We start from the raw sequence: 14,381 nt of genomic DNA, 5'->3' as shown, positions 1-14,381 counted from the left end.
CCTGGAACTAGTCTAAAGCATAACATAGCATTGAGACAGTATCCTAGGCTTAGGTGTGAGGTCCGTAGTCACAACACCCTGGAACTAGTCTAAAGCATAACATAGCATTGAGACAGTATCCTAGGCTTGGGTGTGAGGTCCGTAGTCACAACACCCTGGAACTAGTCTAAAGCATAACATAGCATTGAGATAGTAGCCTAGGCTTGGGTGTGAGGTCCGTAGTCACAACACCCTGGAACTAGTCTAAAGCATAACATAGCATTGAGACAGTAATCTGGTTTAGTGTGAATTACCAGGTCCTTCCCGGTTCTAACACACTGTAGGATCTGACTAAGGTCTGTGTGCTAACACATGAAGCATTCGCAACGGCAGACAACGTGAGACTGAGGGACGAGTGTTTATATAGTGCAGCGCTGATCAGCGCCGCCCAGTCCCTTCCAGCCAATCCGCATCTGCCCTGGGATCAGCTGACCAGGGGCGTCAGCTGATCCCTCGCTGCTTCGCATAAAGCCGCTGTCTCTCTGCGCGCGCGCGCGTGTATTCCTCAGCCTATGTGCACAGGAAGGCTGAATCACATCAGACACATGTCGCCGCGCGTAGACTGCCAGGCTGGACGCGGAAGTAGCCGCCACGCCGTCAGGGCATGCGGCGGCTATTCCGCAATCCTTCACAAACTACCTTTGTGTTGAGTGAACTCACCTCAGTGCATATAACTACCTTTTGTGTTCAGTGAACTCACCTCACTGCATATAACTACCTTTGTATTGAGTGAACTCACCTCACTGCATATAACTACCTTTGTGTTGAGTGAACTTACCTCTCTGCATATAACTACCTTTGTGTTGAGTGAACTCACCTCAGTGCATATAACTACCTTTGTGTTGAGTGAACTCACCTCACTGCATATAACTAACTTTTGTGTTCAGTGAACCCACTTCACTGCATATAACTAGCTCTTGTGTTGAGTGAACTCACCTCACTGCATATAACTAGCTCTTGTGTTGAGTGAACTCACCTCACTGCATATAACTACCTTTGTGTTGAGTGAACTCACCTCACTGCATATAACTACCTTTTGTGTTGAGTGAACTCACCTCACTGCATATAACTACCTTTGTGTTGAGTGAACTCACCTCACTGCATATAACTACCTTTTGTGTTGAGTGAACTCACCTCATGGCATATACCTAGCATCCCCCCGAGATGGACAAAATGGACAAACCAGGTAGAGGAAGAGGTAGATGCAGACCCAGAGGAAGACCACCTGGCACAGGCAGGTCTGTGCGAGGTGGTGTTGCTGTGATTTTGTGCGGACCTGGCCCAAAGTACAGTGCTCAGAAGAAGGCATGTGCCATCACTTCCCAAAATTGTGAGGACGTGGTTGAGCATTTAACACAGAACACCTCATCTCCCGCAGCCACCAGCGCTACTACAAGCACCACATCCGCTGCATTTGACACTTCGTAGGAGTTATTTGGTGTGGAAATCACTGATTCACAGCCAATACTGCTACAACAAAATGAAGGCGCTAAGCAAGTTACACCACCTCATACGTCTGAGTTAGGTGGCGATAGTATGAACGTAGCGTGTGAGGAGGGGCATGATGAACCACCTGAAGTTGGTGCAGTTGTGGAGTTGTCTGAGGAAAGCGAAGCTGGGCAGGAGGATTATGATGACGATTATACGGATGCCACGTATGTTCCCAATAGAGGAGATGACCAGGGGGACAGTTCAGAGGGGGAGCCAGAGAGGAGTAGGAGGAGAAGAGTCCATGAAAGAAGCAGAGGGAGCTTGTCCTCAGAAACAGCTGGGGCAGTGTCCAGCACTATGTATCGCCAGCTATGGACAGGCAGCCAACATGCCCTTCAAGGTCAGCTGCTGATGCCACCGTAGGGCCATCACCCCAGGGGGGCTCAGCGGTTTGGAAACTTTTTAACGCGTGTACCTCAGATCGGAGCAAAGCCATCTGTTCTCTCTGCCTCCAAAAATTGAGCCGTGGAAAGGCCAACACTCACGTAGGAACAAGTGCCTTACGAAGGCACCTGGAGAAAAGGCACAAACAGCTATGGGAAGAACACCTGAGGAAAAGCAGCACCCAAAAGACAAGCCACCCTCCTTCTCCTCTTCCTCCTTCAGGTGCATCATCTTCATCCGCTTTCTCCCTTGCACCTTCACAGCCTTCTTCCTCCACACCGCCTCTGCCCTTGAGCGGTTCCTGCTCCTCTGCCCACAGCAGTAGCCAGGTGTCCGTGAATGAAGTCTTTGAGCGGAAGAAGCCCATTTCTGCCTGTCACCCTCTTGCTCGGCGTCTGACAACTGGCGTGGCGGAACTATTAGCTCGCCAGCTATTACCATACAAGCTGGTGGAGTCAGAGGCTTTCCGAAAATTTGTGGCCATTGGGACACCGCAGTGGAAGATACCAGGCCACAATTATTTTTCACAAAAGGCCATACCCAAACTGTACCGTGCAGTTGAGAGGCAAGTGGTGTCATCTCTTGTGAAGAGCGTTGGGTCAAGGGTCCACCTGACCATGGATGCCTGGTCTGCCAAGCATGGGCAGGGCCGCTACATTACGTACACAGCCCATTGGGTCAACCTGGTGACCGATGGCAAGCAGAGAGTACGTGGCTACACAGCGGACCAACTTGTGACACCTCCACGTCTTGCAGGCAGGCCTCCTGCCACCTCCTCTCCTTCTCCTCCTGCTACATCCTCTTCGCTGTCATCCTCCTCCTCCTCCTTGGCTGAGTAGCAGTTCAACTCTAGCGGTGCTGCCATCTCCTCCTCTCCAGCTACACAGCCCCATCTCCCCAGAGCCTATGCTGCATGCCAGGTACGATGGTGTCACGCCATCTTAGACATGTCTTGCCTCAAAGCAGAGAGTCACACTGGACCAGCTCTCCTGGCTGCTCTTAACAAAGAGGTGCAGCAATGGCTGACCCCGCACCAGCTGGAGATCAGCAACGTGGTGTGTGACAACGGCAGCAATCTCCTTTCCGCTTTGAATTTGGGAAAGCTGACACATGTACCCTGCATGGCACATGTGCTGAATCTGGTCGTGCAAAGATTTGTCTCAAAGTACCCAAGCTTAGAGGACGTCCTGAAGCAGGCCATGAAGTCGTGTGGGCATTTCAGGTGGTCTTACACGGCCATGGCACGCTTTGCGGACATTCAGCGGAGAAACAACTTGCCGGTGAGACAATTCATTTGCGATAGCCCGACTCGCTGGAATTCCACCCTGCTCATGTTCTCTCGTCTGCTAGACCAGGAGAAAGCCGTCACCCAGTACCTGTATAATTACAGTAGAAGGACACAATCTGGGAAGACGGGGATGTTGTGGCCCAACAACTGGACACTGATGCGAAATGCATGCAGGATCATGCAGCCGTTTGAGGAGGTGACCAACCTGGTGAGTCGCGCTGAAGGCACTATCAGCAACTTGATCCCCTACTCTTACTTCATAGAGCGTGCCGTGCATCGAGTGGTGGATGAAGCTGTGGAGGAGCGTGAACAGGAACAGTTACGGCAGGAGGAGTCGTGGGAGCGATTTTCATCCGAACCAGATTTTTCCTCGACACCTGCGGCAGCACAGAGGAGGGAGGAGGAGGAAGAGGAGGAGTCGTGTGGGGAAGGAGAGGAGTCAGACTCGGATGAGGATGAGCAAGGTGTTCCTGTGGAGGAGGAAGAGGCGGCGGCAGAAGAACAACAACCGCAACAGCCGTTACAGGGGGCTTGTGCTGCTCCACGTTCCCGTGGTATTGTTCATGGCTGGGGGGAGGAAGAGGACTTGCGTGACGTCACTCAGGAAGAGCAAGAGGAGATGGAAAGTACGTCTGGATCCAACTTTGTGCAGATGACCTTTTCATGTTGTCCAGCCTGTTGAGGGACCCCCATATCAAAAAACTCAAGGGGAATGACCTGTACTGGGTGGCCACACTACTAAAACCTCGGTACAGGCACAAAGTGGCGGACCTGTTACCAACTCAACAGAAGGCGGAAAGTATGCAGCACTTGCAGAACAAGCTGGCAATGATGCTGTACAATGCTTTTAAGGGTGATGTGACAGTACAAGCAATAAAGGTACCACTGGCAGTAATCCTCTTCCTCACAAGTCCACGCAGGCAAGGACAGGACGCTCCAGCGATCTCGGGGTGATGTTGGACATGTGGACATTCTTTAGTCTAACGCCTCGCCGTAGCCCTTCCGGATCCACCCTCCACCAACGCCTGGACCGGCAGGTAGCCGACTACCTGGCCTTAAATGTGGATGTAGACACTGCAAGCAGCGACGATGAACCCTTGGTCTACTGGGTGCGTAGGCTTTACCTGTGGCCAGAGCTGTCCCAATTTGCCATCTAACTTCTCTCTTGCCCTGTTGCAAGTGTCCTGTCAGAAAGCACCTTCAGTGCAGCTGGAGGCATTGTCACTCAGAAGAGAAGTCGCTTAAGTCACAACAGTGTTCGGTACCTCACCTTTATCAAAATGAATGAGGCATGGATCCCGGAGGGCTACTGCCTGACCGAAGACTAAGTCAGTCCCCACACACAGTGTCACGGAACAGCCGTGAGAGACGATAACGCAATCGCAATCAATTTATTGCACCGATTGCCATTGACGTGCTAGACCCAGATTGGTTGTGTAGTCAGGCAAGTGATCAGAAAATTACATTTTTGTGTTTTTTTTTAAAACCAGAGATCTGTTCCCCTGTGAGCAAAGCATTCCCCTCACCCCTTCAGGAATGCCTCACCCCTCAGGAATGTCGCACGTGGCCGGATTCCCTGCAGGGCCCAGCTCATTCCCCCCACAGCCAGATGGCTCCATGAAAAGGGCCAGGAAGCTGGCTCCCCAGGGGGGGCCCTGAGGAAGCCAGACTGTCCGGCACCGACCAGTGCAGATCTAAAGGCATGTGATGCATGGTTTCTTGTTGATTATATGGCGACTGTACATTGCACAGCTATAAAATTCATATAGTCTTATTCGGTAAAATCTGGCCATCGTGCTGATATGAAATTCATTGCGATAGCCCGTCCGGTTATTGAGGTATGACCCTTCTCAAGAACTGGGTCCGCTGCCCTAGCCATGTCTGATGTCATATTAATCTGTATTTTCCGACAAGTATAAATCTGTTATCCACCTAAATATGACTTGTATCGTTTGTGAGTTACGGCATTTTATAAGTTTAAACCTAAAATCTCTCAGAGGGAATGAACTGTCATTGGTGGGTAATTCAGAGGGGGCTGGCACTGCCACACCCCCAAACCAGCTTCATCAAAAGTATCTGCGAGGGGCTCTTCCCTCATTCCTCCATTTTCCACCTTCATGAACACGCGGCCACCGTGAGGAACAAGTGGTGGCCATTTTGCTTGGATTTTAAATTGAGCTGAAACAAAGGACTTTACCAAGGACTTTATGATTCTTCCCACAAAAGGACATCTTTCCATGAAACTAAGTATTTTTTCTCCCTTTCTTTTATTTTTCATGCTGGCTATTAATGTTTCAATAATTGTTGATTTTAATAATTGTCTGTATATATTAATTATTTATATTGCCCGTGAATAAAGACTTTATCAAAGTCATTCACTGTTCCGCTACCCTGCTTCTCAGCCGCACAAACTGAACCAGACTTCTGGAGAGATGCTACTATTGTATTGTTGTTAGCTAGACAGAATACAGCGTGTTTTAACCATTTTTATTTGCAGGACCAGTCAGTCAGTCAGTCAGTCGGGTCCACTGGCCCATACCAGTGGTGGTGGCAGATACCCTGAAATAGTGTGTAAAGTTGTAATTACTGTACCTCACAGGCTCCCTTCTGGTTTGTCTGCGGCCAATTCCCAACGGTTCCTACGCATTGACTGCAACCACAGTTCGCACGATCCGTGCGCTGGCACCGTTTGGAAGGCATTTCGCGTTCAAGCCACCAGGGCTCCTGTGACAGTGTTTGGCAGTGGTTGGGATCTGTGTTGTGCTGAAAGTATCTAAGATAGCGATAGCGCTATCAAGAAACGAACTAATTCGTTGGTGTAGCTGGAATGCAATATATTTTTTTATATATACGGAGAGACTGTGTAGCCAGTACCCCTCCCCAAAAGTTGTATTTTATTTGGCGTGGAAATGTCCGGGAACTACAAGAACATGTGCCTGGAGGACCTGCAAACTCTTTGCCAAGTGAGAGGCATTGACGTTGGCCGCAAGAAACACCAGGACCTGGTATCGGACTTGTTCCAATGGGATACCCAGCAACTGTGGGAGCCGGGTGTGTCCGCTGAAGTGGATACCAGCCCATCTGACCCAAGTCAAGGGGGACCGGAGACTGAAGATTCTGAATATAGATAGAGGTTGAGCATCCTGCGGGCCCTGTTGCAACAGTTATGCCAGAGACTGTCAGTGTAGACCCCAATTCCAGAGTTCCTGAAAGTACTCGCCCGGAACCGGCCAGTACTGGACTGTCCGTTTGTGCTGACCCGGTAATGCAGCTGGCATTACAAAAGCTGATGGACACTGACCTGGAAAAGTACCTGCAGTACATGCAAGCGCAGTTGGAGCGCCAATCTGCAGAACGCCATGCGGAGAGGGATGCCGCTGAGCGAGAACGGGTGCGCCAACTACAGCATGAGCTAAACATGGCAAAAGTGCAACAGGCCAGCCGGAGTTCTTTGCCCAGCCTCCCTGCTAAAGGAGCTGCACCACCCATAAGTGCAAAATTTAAATTTGCTAATATTGAGAAAGACACAGACATTGACTTGTTTTTGCGATCTTTTGAAAAAGCATGCCATCAGTATCGGCTGTCCCAAGACCAGTGGGCCAGACATCTGACACCTTTGCTGCGCTACAAAGCGATTGATGCTTTCGCAGAGTTACCTGCGGAAAAAGATAATAATTATGCCGCTATAAAAGAAGCTATCATTACCAAATACCAGCTGACGCCAGAAGCCTATCGCAAAAAGTTCAAGTCCTGGCAGAAAAAGTCTTTTGATTCGTACCGAGATGTGGTCAGCAGCTTGCTCACCACACTCCGCTAGTGGACTCTAGGCCTCACCAAAGGGTCTTATGATGTCCTGGAGGACTTGATAGTCCTAGAACAATTTCTGAACATTTGCCCTGCTGATGTACGACAGTTTGTGCTGGAGCGCAAGCCTGAGTCAGCAACTGTCGCTGCAGACCTTGCTGAAACTTTTGCGACTACCCGGGTGCCTGACACACGCAAAAATGCACCATCCAGCTGGAGAGGAGGTCAGCCCAATACTCTGGCAGACTCTCCTGCCCCTGTGAGCCATCAGCCACAGAGGCCATCCAGCGCAACTGCTGCGCCCAGGCCTGCAGCACCTGAGGGAGTAATCTGATACTACTGCCGCCAGCCCGGACACATGAAATTTGACTGTCCGGAGCGGAGGTAGACACCACCAGCACCTGGATCATCTGCATCACCTGTACCTCACCCACAGCAGATGCAACCAGCCAGCGAACCACAGCCTGGATCATCAGATTTTGTTCTCCTTGCCTGCGGAAGGGAAAACCGAACCAACCAGCAGCAGCCTGTTAGAGTGAACGACAAAGTTGTCACCGGATTTCGAGACACCGGAACTGACATCACATTAGTTTACTCACACCTTGTGCCAGAGGAGAGCATCAGCTCCAGTCGATCCCTTGTCCTTACTGGAGTAAAGGGCACCCTTTTACACATAGCCCAGGCGAGAGTGAAGATCGACTGGGGGGTGGGGGTCCAAGAAAGGGTTGTTGGGGTTGTGAAGGATGTACCATTCCCTGTGTTGCTGGGGACTGATTTAGGCAAGCTTGTGTCCTATTACGAACCGGCCACAACTGCCTTGTCGCTCACGGGAGGAGACGGACTCTCCGCCCACCAACAGGTATTTTATACACTTGGGGGGGCACCAGGGGGAGGCGGGTTGAATGTGCCCAGTTCAAGGGTACCAGGTTCAATAGTGCCTGCTTCAAAGGCACCTGAGTTTGATGCACGAACTGTCTGTCATGATGATGTAACTGTACCTGAGTCTAAGGTACAACCTGTTTATAATGAAAATGTGTCTATACCTGTCTATGTCATTAATGCATGTGTCAATGATGTGAAGAATGTTGATTATTGTAATGACAATGATGTGCCTGTACTAGCAGTCACCCAGGGTGCTGCCAGAATTGTGGGCTCAGCACTGAACTCCTTGTTCAGTACTGACCCCAGCAAAGAGACCTTTCAGCCGCTGACTTCATGTGTCATAGGCCAGCTGGTTGAAACTGACAGTGCTGTACTCACAGCAGCACTACAAAGTGACCCAAGCCTGGAGGTCCTCAGGCAGAAAGCCTCTGAGTCCCTCACAGACGGGGCCGCTTTAAAGGTGTACTGGGAAGGTGGGAGACTGTACAGTGAGTCTGTACAGCCCCCTACAGGTAAGCCGCAGGCGAATACCAAATGGCTTGTGGTCCCGAGTGCGTTCAGGGGACATGTGCTGAAATCCGCACATGGTAATCCCCTGACAGGGTATTAAGGTGTCCCCAAGAAACTTAGTGGGTGGAGCTTGAGGACCCATTGCTCATCCTACGTGAACTTGTTTTTAAGCTGGCATACGGAAGTGTCCGCGCGGAAGGATACCAACGCCCGCAGGACTTCCACCTTTCTGGCGAGTTGGCGTCCCATAATCAGCGTGGCTTCAGATCCACACAGCAATCATTACTCACGGAATGGAGTGCTACTGAGGAGTACACGGGCAGGCCCAGGAACTGTGAGTGCTCTTGTTTGGGCTGCATGATCGGCAATCTTGGCGAACTTTGTCTCTATGAGAACTATCTGTGCCACATGCATGTATATCCGCAGCCTTTGCTTGTTGCTTAACTGCTTGCCTCTCATCTGCCGCCCTCTCCTCTACTAACTTTACCCTGCACGCCTTGTCCACTTTGCATATCCTGGGAGTCTGCGAATGGGACTCTTGCCTTGTTCATTTTGAAAAGTGTCTACATTGTGACAAGGCGTCTGATGGCAGATTGGATTGCGTTTAAGCACCTCTTCCGTGATAGGTCAAATTGAAATGCTGTGTTGGTCCTACAGCTACATCCATTCATTTGTATTGTATTCACTGTTTGAAATATAGGGTCCTCGCTCCTTGGACTTGTGGGTTTTTATTGGTGGGTGGGTGGGTCTGCTATCTCTGTCTGACATCCAGTTACAATTTTTATCTCATTTTTGATATAATAAAGTAAAGATTTTAGTGCCAATTGTATGCTTCCCTAGCTTTGGTCTTGTCTTGCTTTGTGCACTATCCTCCATTTTTATTTACTGTCCGCAAGAAACTTGCCTGTATTCGGAAACAGTTTTATTGGCCCAGGATGAACAGGGATATAGCCAAATACTGCTAAGCATGTGCCGCCTGTCAGGAGCTGGGAAGGTCCAGGGATTCCCATGGGGTTCCCTTAGGTCCCCAGCCACTTAGCAGGGAAACCCTGCGTGGGCTGGCTGTTGACCTAACCAAGCTACTGCCCGTTGTCCGCAGTCCTGGCAGACACCACATCCGACCGCAGTGGCGCAAACGCCCTGTCCAGAACGGTCCATGTCGGGTCAAACCTGAGGGTAGCGGACAGCGACCTGTCCAGGTGAACCGAGCCGCAGGCTCCAATGGGTTTTCCCGCCGTGTCGGCAGCTCGAGACCCGTCAGCCAGGTTGGCCGACACAAAGCGGGCAGCCAACACCGGAATGCTGATGGGCTGTCCCGGTGTCAGGGGGAACTAGACCCAACAGCGCCAATGGCTGCTATGGAGGATGTCTTGATGACAACCCCCTACACAGCATCAGGAAGGGGAGGTGTCACGGAACAGCCGTGAGAAACGAGAACGCAATCGCAATCGATTTATTGCACCGATTGCCATTGACGTGCTGGACTCAGATTGGTTGTGTAGTCGGGCAAGCGATCAGAAAATTACATTTTTGTGTTTTTTTTAAAACCAGGGATCTGTTCCCCTGTGAGCAAAGCATTCCCCTCACCCCTCAGGAATGCCTCATCCCTCAGGAATGTCGCACGTGGCCGGATTCCCTGCAGGGCCCAGCTCATTCCCCCCACAGCCAGATGGCTCCATGAAAAGGGCCAGGAAGCTGGCTCCCCAGGGGGGGCTCTGAGGAAGCCAGACTGTCCAGCACCGACCAGGGCAGATCTGAAGGCATGTGATGCATGGTTTCTTGTTGATTATATGGTAACTGTACATCGCACAGCTATAAAATTCATATGGTCTTTTTCGGTAAAATCTGGCCATCGTGCTGATATGAAATTCATCGTGATAGCCCGTCCGGTTATTGAGGTATGACCCTTCTCAAGAACTGGGTCCGCTGCCCTAGCCATGTCTGATGTCATATTAATCTGTATTTTCCAACAAGTATGAATCTGTTATCCACCTAAATATGACTTGTATCATTTGTGAGTTACGGCATTTTATAAGTTTAAACCTAAAATGTCTCAGAGGGAATGAACTGTCATTGGTGGGTAATTCAGAGGGGGCCGGCACTGCCACACCCCCAAACCATCTTCATCCAAAGTATCTGCGAGGGGCTCTTCCCTCATTCCTCCATTTTCCACCTTCATGAACGCGCGGCCACCGTGAGGAACAAGTGGTGGCCATTTTGCTTGGATTTTAAATTGAGCTGAAACAAAGGACTTTACCAAGGACTTTATGATTCTTCCCACAAAAGGACATCTTTCCATGAAACTAAGTATTTTTTCTCCCTTTCTTCTATTTTTAATGCTGGCTATTAATGTTTCAATAATTGTTGATTTTTATAATTGTCTGTATATATTAATTATTTATATAGCCCGTGAATAAAGACTTTATCAAAGTTATTCACTGTTCCGCTACCCTGCTTCTCAGTCGCACAAACTGAACCAGACTTCTGGAGAGACGCTACTATTGTAGTGTTGTTAGCTAGACAGAATACAACGTGTTTTAACCGTTTTTATTTACAGGACCAGTCAGTCGTGTCCACTGGTCCATACCAGTGGTGGTGGCAGATACCCTGAAACAGTGTGTAAAGTTGTAATTACCGTACCTCACAGGCTCACTTCTGGTTTGTCTGCGGCCAATTCCCAACGGTTCCTACGCATTGACTGCAACCACAGTTCGCACGATCCGTGCGCTGGCACCGTTTGGAAGGAATTTCGCGTTCCAGCCACCAGGGCTCCTGTGACACACAGCATCTCTGCCTGTAGGCCGCTTGACTGCCTTCTCCGCCACCATCAACAAAGTCCAGGACTCTAGGCGAATTCCTGAATTTTTAAGACTGCTGCTAGCAGCGGCCGCTATACTAATTTTTCTGGTGCGTGTACATGCCTGCCTCATTTTTCTGGCTGCACTGCGGGCGGCTGCAACAAAAAAAAAGGCATGTACATGTGCCCATCCCCCTTCGTGATCATTACCTTGCCGCGGTGAAGGGGCTTGCGTATCACAATGAAGCAATGAACGCCGACTATGTGAGTGTCTCGGGTGGGGGTGGCACACCAAAGATAATAAGGTTGTTGTTTCATTGTGGTCAGACCAAATTTGATCAGCTGGACAGTCACTGTTCTGTCATTCAGCTACATCAGCCGGGCGACCATATGGGCTGTAAAGCCACCATCACCTGCACTCTCGTCATGGTGCGCATCAGTCCAGCACGGCCATCACTACACAAATGGCTGTTTGCAGTCACTGCATACCTTTCACTGCTTCTGTGACTGCACATTGTATTATACCTGGCAGTCAGTGCATACCTTGCACTTGAATGGATGGCAGACTTGCCCTCCATAACTGATTCTCGTGAAAGGCAAGTGATGTCATCTTTTTCTGCCATAACAGATTCTCGTTAAAGGATTTAAAGTGAATTCATTTCAAAAACAGCAGGTCCTCCCGAGTCCTGTATTGCTATTTTTGGTCACTACCTCAGGGCAGGCATGCCATGCCTGCTGCCTTCCTAGCCTGGATGTATGGTGGTAACCGTTTCTTAGGCTCCAACTCCGGAACGGAATAGAAACCGGATTCCCCGGCCATTACACGTGGTCAGTCACCATGGTACTGAGAAACTAGTACCATCGAAAGTCTCACACACTTAAAAAAATGGCAGACCTGCTCTCCATAAAACAGTCTTGGCAAATGCTTTCGACTTGGTTTGTCTTCCGCTGGGTCAAGGGTACATCTGACCACAGATGCCTGGTCTGCAAAGCACGGTCAGGGCAGGTACAGCATGGGTCTCAGCAGGCTCCCACTTCGGACCGGAATCGAACCTTGATTCCCCGGCCATTACCCGTGGTGACAATGGCAGACTTGCCCTCCATAACTCATTCTCATTAAAGGATGTAAAGTAAATTAATTAAAAAAACAACAGGGCCTCCCAAGTCCCGTATTGTTATTTTTGGTCACTACCTCGGGGCGGGCATGCCTGCTGCCCTCCTTGCCTGAATGTGTGGTGGTAGCCGTTTGTTAGGCTACAACTCCAGACTGGAATCACACCAGGAAGGGTTCCCCCGCCATTACCCTTGGTCACAATGGCAGACTAGCGCCCAATAATAGATTCTCATTGCAGGTACTGAACAGCAAGTAGGAAATGTAATGTAAAAAAAATAGATGTAAGCTTTAACAATTGTAGAGAAAGAACCATCGAAAGTTGATAAGGCAGACAGACATTACCTAACCAGACATCACTGAGTGAGGAAGAGCAATCTCGCTATGGTGCGCACTGCGCAGTAGTCCACCACAGCTGTCACAAAACAGACAACTGTTTGCGGTGCATTAGCAGTGAGTTTGGTGTGTCAGTGTGAAGCAGTACTCTAATTACACTCCCTGATTGATGTATACACATGCAAGATGTTTGAAAGCACTTTAGGCCTGCAATTTAGCATTCAATGTGATTTCTGCCCTTAAAATGCTGCTTTGCGTCAAATCCAGATTTTTCCCCGGGACTTTTGGCATGTATCCCACTCCGCCACCTGGGGGTCCAGTGCCGGTCTTGGCGTGAAACGGCTGTAGTGCCATCCTGTTCATCCCCTGGTCACCCTTCCCAGCTCACCAGACACCCGTCACCACCCAGGTTTGATGTATCTTTACAATTTGTCAAACTGTTGCATTCGTGGCTGTATGCTGTTTACTGAATAAAAGGTCTTAAAGAGACAGATGCACAGTCATCTCTTTATGTGCTATATGTCCTTTAGTTGTGCTCTGCACTATTATACTTGCTGCACGTCTCATGTTATGAGCTTTTGCAGCTAATGGAGGAGTGTGTGGATTAGGTGAAGCATCTGTCATCACGGTGTGTACTGGCTCTCACAGAAAGGCCAACCCTCAAGATAATCAGCCGAGTGCCGGGTGCAATATTCCACTTCAGTGTACCAATTCATTTGGCAGTGATACCCTTCACTTACGTTGTACTGTGCTCACTGCTCACTGGTATTAATCATCTCAGTACCCAGTGTTACCCTTCACTTAGGTTGTCCTACTGTGCTCACTGCTTACTGGTATTAATCATCTCATTACCCAGTGATACCCTTCACTTACGTTGTACTACTGTGCTCACTGCTCACTGGTATTAACCACTTGAGGACTGAAGGGCTAAAACCCCCTATTTTTAGTAAAATTGGCCACTGAAACTTTAAGGCTAAGCTACAGGGCCGCACAACACAGCACACAAGTGATTCCCCCCCCCCTTTTCTCCCCACCAACAGAACTCTCTGTTGGTGGGGTCTGATCGCTCCCCCCATGTTTCTTTTTTTTTTATAAATATTTTTGTTTGTCTTTGAAAAAAAAAACCCTGTTTCTTTAAACCCCTTCCCTCCCCCCAGCCAGCCAATCATGGCAATCAGCTCTCATAGGCTTCACCCTATGAGAGCCGATCGCTCTATTGTCCCCCGCACTGCACCATGTAAATAGATGGCGATCATGCCATCTAACAGTCTCCCGAGCGGCTTGCTCGGAGACTGAAGGCTGGACGGAGCTCCGCCCCCCCAAGCAGGAGATGCGCGCGCAGCCTGCGCGCGATCTCCTGCAAAACAGAGCCCCAGGACTCTACGCCAACCGGCGTTAGGCGGTCCTGGGGCTGCCGTCGCGGCCACGCCCATTGGCGTGATGCGGTCGGCAGAAGGTTAATCATCACCCAGTGATACCATTCACTTATGTTGTACTGTGCTCACTGCTTACTGGTATTAATCATCTCATTTTGCAGTGATTCATTAGCAACATATCTGGCAGGGTTTGTGGGGGTGTCAGGAAAGGGAGTGTCATTGCTTCAGCCACTTCTGGGACTGCTCCATGGCCAGGGAGAGGACGCCCAGCTGTACGGGGCCGTGGTGCAGCAGAAAGGGAAGCACAGTCTGGGCCGAGTCAGCGGACGCCGTTATCACAATATTTTGAAGCTTCTGGTCCCC

This window comes from Hyperolius riggenbachi, chromosome 1 (assembly GCF_040937935.1).
Source record: "Hyperolius riggenbachi isolate aHypRig1 chromosome 1, aHypRig1.pri, whole genome shotgun sequence".
NCBI classification, from domain to species: domain Eukaryota; kingdom Metazoa; phylum Chordata; class Amphibia; order Anura; family Hyperoliidae; genus Hyperolius; species Hyperolius riggenbachi.
Note: the sequence above shows the minus strand (reverse complement) of the source record.